This window comes from Alligator sinensis, unplaced genomic scaffold (assembly GCF_000455745.1).
Source record: "Alligator sinensis unplaced genomic scaffold, ASM45574v1 scaffold12_1, whole genome shotgun sequence".
Lineage (NCBI taxonomy): Eukaryota > Metazoa > Chordata > Crocodylia > Alligatoridae > Alligator > Alligator sinensis.
The window spans coordinates 15,328-23,114 of record NW_005841973.1 but is presented as its reverse complement, the minus strand read 5'-3'; the positions used below and the strand labels follow the sequence as shown (position 1 = coordinate 23,114).

At 44.9% G+C, this 7,787-nt stretch overlaps 1 protein-coding gene across 4 annotated transcripts in view; it reads right to left on the bottom strand.

The window, feature by feature from the left end:
* The window catches only part of PTPRA (protein tyrosine phosphatase, receptor type A), a 185,375-nt gene that overhangs the window by 177,347 nt on the left and 241 nt on the right, over window positions 1-7,787 (bottom strand). The gene's annotated exons all lie outside the window — the stretch shown is intronic.

Sequence of the window (7,787 nt, the reverse complement as noted above, 5' to 3'; positions counted from 1 at the left end):
ATGAGCCTTTCAAGAGAAGTGAATGGCTCCTTTTAAAGTTTAGCACAGCCTGCAGTAAACAATGGTCCTGCTGATTTGGTGCGTGTGAACTCCCTACCAACTGCTGAGCTCTTTCTCCCAGGAACCAAAGGTCCCCGTCCTGCAAGATGCTACGCTCCCTGGTTCCCCTTGACCTTCATGGTAATCAAGTGCAAGCAGCACTCAGCCATATCGGGCCACAAAAAAAACTGGCCCGAGTGCCAGAGACTGACACATGCAAACAAGAAATCCAACCCAGGAAGCTAAATTCTGGCTTCTGCTGGATCCAGCTGAAGAGACGTAGCGCTGGTTGCACAGGGGAGTGCAAAATGGCTCAGGAAGGCCAGGAAGGAAAGACTAGAAAGGAGTATGTTGCTATTCCTTTGAAGAGAAGTCACAGCTGTTCCCAGGAACAAATACATGCTAATGAGCTGGCTGGTGGTTCACCATGCCCTCTTTCCAGGGGACCATATTGCCGTTGGGCAACAGAGGGGCATCAGCTACTACAGCCAGGCCACCTGCTAGGATCCTCTGTTGCTTACTGTATACAGATTCTGTCCTGCTACTGTGATAGCAAAAGGGGGACTAGGACAGAGGCTTCCCTATGCTCCCTTCCTTCTCCTGCCCTGAAACACAGCACATGATTCAGCCCAAAGCACATCTCTTTAAAGCAAAGCAGCACTTAGTACTTCATTACTTACCGGTCTTGGCTCAAATTCCCATGGTATTCTAATTATCAGCTTTGAGACTGGCTTCCCGAGACAAGCAAGCTGTGAATGCTCCGTCAGTTGAGACATTTGGCTTTGAGCAACACTATGGAATATTTTCTGAAGAGCAGTCCTGCATTAGAGATCTACAATTTGGTGGTAGAACAGTTCTCTCACCAGTAGACTTATGGCTAGCAGGATTACAAATAATACATATTTTTAGGGCCATGCTCAAACTGTAAGAGACCTCAAGCATGCTGACTTCTCTGGAAGAGTGATAGGATTCCCCGTTATTTTTTGAAGACGTGTATTGCATACCTGCAGCAGGATGCGGTGTGCAGGAGTTCATCACGCCTGACGAGATAACGATGGAGAGCACCAAAACAACAAAAGTCTATAGCATCCACCTGTATTTTACTCTGAGCCTCCAAACTACTGGTCCCATGTTGGCTGGGAGGAAGAGAGAGCTTTTTGGTAAGGACACTGCATGCAGACTCAAGAGGTCTGCGTTCTCTCCACAGCTTCACCACCTTTCCTTTATATGCCATTTCAGTTCTGTGCCTCAGCTTCGCACATCTAAAAAGGGGCAAATGCTCCCGTCATCTACCTTGTCTATTTTTCTTGTAGGCTCCTCAAAGCAGCCACCGTCCCTCCATCTCTGCTTGGTGCATAATACCACCACCGGAAGCTCAGTGTAGTTGAACCCTTTTAGTACCACTCATATACAAAATAACGCCCATCCCCTTATGAACCAGGCCCATATCATTCTACCTCCCATTCACTACATACAAAGTTTTCACAAGTTCACAATTATAAATGAAGACAGAAATTAAAAATATTAATTTTATGGCAAGACTTCGCTAAATCTTTTAAGTCCATAGAGACATGCAAGTTTAAATGAGAGTTTCTTTCTACAAGGCCCTTATCAATTCCTACACTCGGCCCCAAAAATAAATGATCTTGGAAGCCAGCTTAGAGAACAAAAAACACCCAAAACGGTACCAATCTGTTTATGCAGGTACAGAGACACTAGAACAAATGATGCAGCCTTGCTTGCTGCTTCTCTCTCCAACATACTCCTAGGTACCCTTAAAAATAATCAGAACCATCTAATCCACTATTCAGTCTATCCTGATAGCCAGCTGCATATGAGATAAAGTCTGTTCCACTGATTTATTAATTATAACTATTTCTCCTAAACCACCACCCCTTCTGAAGGAAAATGGAAAGTTCGGCAGGCTGACTGGGATTAACCATATCTTGCTGTATTCAGCTAAAGAGGCTAAATTCTCCTCTTGGGAGAAAAGCTTGAGGATTATCCACACTTTCCAATTTATTATTCATCTTCAGCCCCCTAGACATAATGCATGAATGTATTTTTGAAAACAGACAGTAAACTGCAGGATTTAGGAGAGTGCAGACATAGGCTGCCAAGAACAGTCCTGTACACACAGATCTGACAATAGCAGGGACAAGGACAAAATAAAGCCCCTCTCTTGAGACCAGAGACTAACTACATATTTTGGCCACAGTGATATTCTAAAAATTGCATGCATGTGTATATCCATGTCCAGGCCTTAAGTCTATTGTTTGACACTTAATAAAAGATACCCCAATTTTCAAATGTTAGGAATTCCTGGCTGCTCTGATAAACTATATTTGAAGTGGTCAAAAACACCTAAAAATAATAAAATATTCAGGACACTTAGGTGTAGAAGTAAGAGTTTAAGCTTGTTTAAACTCTTACTTCTTACTACGTTAAACTTGTTTAAGCTTGAGACACTTAAATGAGACTCTGTTGATGAGGTATGCAGGTTTTATCATTCACATGTGGTGAAGCCACAGGCAAGTTACGCTAGTTATCCAAACAAGTACAGATATTATTACCTACACCAGCATCAGAGCACCCAGCAGGACTAGTAATGAACCATGACCCCCTGGTCTAGCGCAGGACAAAAGACAGGGCTTGTGTCAAACAGGTGAGAGAAGCACAGTATCTGGCCAGAGACCATAAGACATTCTGCACACACCACAAACATTGCAGAACATAGCAAAAAAAAAAAAGGAGGGGGGCGCAGAGTAACAAAACCCCCTTTTTTTACATATGGCCCAAAAGTTTTATTTGTTGGAAAAAAAAGTCTTTTTTTTTTTTTTATTAAACATTCTTCCACTTGTACAGCCACATACTTTTGTCATTCCCCACCCAAATGTGGTGGCCTTAAAGAAAAATCTTAATATCTTTTAGAAGTCTTTAATGAAAACACAAACCAAAAGGCTCTGAAATTGCTTGGGGTCTCCCAATGCATGGAAGTGGTGTTAAAAGCAGTGGACTGGAGACCAGACTAGGACTCACAAGACCCAAGTACCACTACTGATCCTCCCACTGATGTATTATGTGACCTTGGACAAGTCCCTTCCCCTTTCTGTTTCCATTTCCCTTCCCACCCTTTATTGGGCTGGTCTACACCGATAAGCTCTTTTGGGCAGTCACCACCTCTCAGTAGGCGTTTGTACAGTGCCTAGCACAATGGGGTCCCAATCTGTTACTGTAATAAAAATAAAAAGAGCAGCCAGCAAGTGCATGGCGAAGATGGTAATCTCCCCGTTCCTACTGCAGCGCATAAGGAATCCTGCTGCCAGTCCAGAGAAGTCATGATATATTGTACCTGGATGCTACCACTGGCAGATGGTACAAACATTACCTGTTTTGTGCATCCAAACAGGATGTTCCTTTGGAGATTGGGGAGGGATTCCCACCTCCAAGGGTGGGAACAGTGGAAAAGCAAATATTTATGACATTGATGGGAGGTGCTGAAGGGAGTCTCACACGCACACAATTAGTTGCTATTTGAAGCTGCTCAAAAGGTTGGAATATGAGCCATAGCCTACCACAGCTGTCTCCCAAAGCCGCCAGTGGAGGAAGCATCTCATTTCCAGTGCTTCAATTGGTATTTAAATATGTACCTCAAATGTGTGCCCTACTACTGCAATCTTGCGGCATGCACACAGATTTGCTGTGCGAGTCATTACAAGGATTCCCACTGATTTCAGTGGGCACTAGCTCAGGACCCTTACACGCTTGAATCTTGACCTGCCGAGCCATTCTCTCTGCTTTCTGCAGTACTTAGCAGGTGCCAAGAGGCAGCAGTCAAGCTAGGGACTACATAGTATTGGACCTATACACCCACAGTACACACTACCCACAAGTAAATAATCCGTGAATAGCTTCAAATGGCCTGGGAGTAAGACTTAACACCACAATCAGAGTGGGAGAGGGAAGAAAAGGACAGTATACTGGCCAAGGCACAGCACAGGGACTGTGATGGCTGCCTGCGTGTAACAGAAGTGATGACAGAGCCCTGTTGACAAACCTGAAGTCATGAGATCGCTTCTGCACATCCACTTTCACAAGCAAAACAGCTTAACCACGCAATGATTTCCACCAGCCCAGCAGCTGCATGACTACAGATCTCACAGAAAGTGGAAAATCGGAACAGCTCCAAGTGGTGATAGAGAAAGGTCCACGCTGCGCTGCTAGCATGTTTCCGAGTAACTCTTATTGCCAGCTTCACTTTAAGTGTCACTAAGCGACACAGAAACAAATGCAGAAAGCCTGAAGATAATGGCCTTTGACTGTGAAATGGAAAGAACTTAGGAGCAGGTCTAGACCACCTCCGAACCCAGCTCAGTCATCAAGATGTACATAGTCCATTTGCTCCTACTCTGCATTGCAACAAATGCTAAAAAAAGGGGAAAAAATGAGGTAGTTACTACCTTCCTCCATCCCAAAGCAGACAGACGGCTGCTAATAAGCATACTGCTCTCAGGCATGTTTATTAGCAAACACTAACAGCAGCTACATTACCTTGATTTGGCATTTGGCAGGTGGGCTGTGGAAGCAAAAGTGTCGGGGACATGTTTTCCCTCGCACAGGCAGAAGCGGCATGGACATGCCCTAAACATAGTTCTTTCCACCACCGATGCCATTTCCTTCTGACATCTCTCTCCAGTTACACCACAAGAATTACACTGATTAGCAAAGCTTTGTTCCCTGCCCATGTCTTTGCCTGGTTCTTCTACTCTAGCCCATATCCACTGCTCTTGGATTGCAAAATATTCCTAGTAAGAGCCAGAAGCAAATTAAGTCTCCTTGTCCTCCCATCCTCTCTACCATCCATTCCTGCAACAGGGCAGTACCTCTACTGGGTTTCATATGCTATTTCTCAGTTTCTGAGCCAACACATGCTCAAGGGACCAGCCCTAGGATGCCAACTATCCCAACCATGTTTGCTTCGAAGGGAGGCACAGAGTCAAGACTCCCAGTGGCAGCTGTTGCCAGAGGTGGTTCAGTCAACTCCACTGCCCTTCTTTTGGGCATTAGAAATCTCAAACTGACTTTGAATGTTAACCCTTGGTATTTTCAGATTACCGATTGGCAATTTGTTTCAAGGTCATTCCCCTCAGTGATGCACCACCTTGCTGCCTGGAAGGCCAGATGGGCAGTGCCCAGTCTGTCCACAGGCCAGAACCAACTGGTGGTCCTGATCTAATCCCGGGCAGGGTGTGGTGGGGCCCCATCCGGCTGATTGGAGGGGGCCTGAGGGCAGCCTGGACCTAATGGGGTCTTATGTGGGGAGGGGGGCTTGACCTGGCCCCACCAGGAGGAGGGGAGGAAGGGGGACTGGCCCAACCCCATGGGAAGAGGGGCAGGGGAAGGGGCATGGCCCAGTCCTGCAGGGGAAAGGGGATGCAGCACAGTACCAACCTGGCCTCATTGAGGAGGGCTTGACCTGGCCCCAGGGGGGAGGCGGGCAGGGACGGAAAGGGGGCTTGACATAGCCACAACCCACTGGGGGAAGGGAGCATGTACCAGACCCACATAGGGAAGGGGGCATGGCCTGGTTCCAACCCACTAGGAGGCTTGGGGTGTGGGAATTTGGCAGTGAGGAAGGGTAGCAGTACTAACTGCCATGGCTCCCCTGCCACCAAATTTCTGGATCTGTGGGGAGTCCCGTGTGCTGGATGCCAAGGCTCTAAAGGCTGGATGGTGAGCATCCCTGCTCTAACTCATCACATTCAGTGCCCTTCCGTGCTTTCTTTCGTCTTTCCACGCCTCTTCTGTGCTGGCCCCTTACCCAACCTAACGTCTGCAATACAAGAAGATGAAAAACCTAAAACGCACATGAAGTCACACACAGACCCAAACCACTTTGGCCCAGCATCACTTAACCTCCATGTTGCATACTCCCCCCTCCCCCCACCTTATTTATGCTGCAATATCTTCAGAGCAGGGACTGCCTTGCTAGGGGCGTTTCAATAACCAGCAAAATGGAGTCTCTAATCCTTATGTTTGTATTGAGTGTGCAGAAGTCTCATTTCTTATTGCACGTTTTGTGTTTTGGGCTAAAACTATGCACCTGCACTCTAAATCTGGCCACTTTACCAGCAGACTGCCATTTCAGAAGCCATTCCTCATTATGAAAAAGGACATTCATATCTACCTGGGTGTAGCAGTGATAGGGTGATTGCTAGATTTGAAACTGTGGTATTAGATATTCCTTTTACTGTATTCTACTATTTACTAGACAGATTGCTAGTACTGTGACCTATATGTACAGCACATGGTTTTGCAGTGGACTGGTTTCTAAAGCAAACCAGAGATTGGGTGCAACACTGGCCATGGAGGCTTCCAAAGTGAATCCAGCTGCAGGAATGGGGTTCAGGTGCCTAGTGGACTTTGCAATGAAGCTACGTGTTATACTTCAGCTCTGATCTGCAGTCTTCAACACTGTTTATGAGCAACAAATGATCATCGTGTTCTGTATAACAATCTTATATTCGTTGAGGACTTGTACCACCCCTCAGCCTTTTTTTTCCCTAGAAAATATACAAGCCCAATTTCTTCATACTTCGCAAAATAGGAACTGTGTGGAAAACTACTCATTCTTGTTGCTCTCCAATCTGTCTTGAAGTACAGTGCTCAAAACTGGGCATAGTACTCCAACTGAGCTGCACCTGTACTGTATAATCATCTCCTGTTTTTCACACAATACTTAAATACATTTCAGAATGCCATTTTTTGTTCTTGCAACAGCACCACATTATTGACAACTATCAAGTCTGTGGTCTAGGATGCTCCTTAGCTTTCGTCCAGTACTGGTGCTTAGAGCATATTTAATATTTGACACTTGGTATCTGATTTTTCCTTATGAAATACTCCACTTGGTATTAGCCTCTACCAAATTTAATTTTATTGATATCAGGCTGTATCTCCAATTTCTCAAGATCATTTTGAATTCCAAGGCAGCCATCTGAAGTGCTTGCAACCTCTCCTGCCTACAGTATCAGCAAACATTTTACAAGGAGTCTCCCTAATGACTTAAATTATGGAGTAGAGGACAAGGGACCAAACATAGGACACGCCCCCATTTGGCCTCTCTGGAAATACACTTCCAGATTAGCAAAGAACTATGACTACTCTTTGAATATTTTTTCAAGCAATTCTGCATCTATTTTATTTTCAGTTTGCTTAGGGATATTTCTGATGGGAGAATGTCAAAAGCCTTACTTAACGCAGGACACATCAAATCCAGCACCTTCCCTTTATCCATTTGGCCAGTTATCTAGTCAAAAGGTGGAAATTAGATTTATTTGATACAATCTGTTCTTGACAAATCTATGTCAGCATTTACTAATCAACCTTATCCTTCAGGTGCTTACAGACTGAAGGCCAGATCCTAACCTGGTTTGTAGATATTTAAGTGCCACTTCAATATTTTTCCATCTGACTCCAGTCCCTGAAAAGCCATTAACTTTCTATGTACTTTTATCCACTCCTTAAGGCTAAGGACACAAAAGCAGCAAAGAAAAATCTACCCACTTTTTGTATTAACAGTTTTGGGGGACTTGTGCAGGGTAGAACAGGATCACACTTTGGCATCTAAAGGTGGAACAGGATCTGGCCACAAACAAATTACTTTGTTCAGCACTTTACCAGATATTAAAATGAGATGGACTAGACTGTAATTGCATAACTCCTCCCTTTTGAAAATGGACATTACT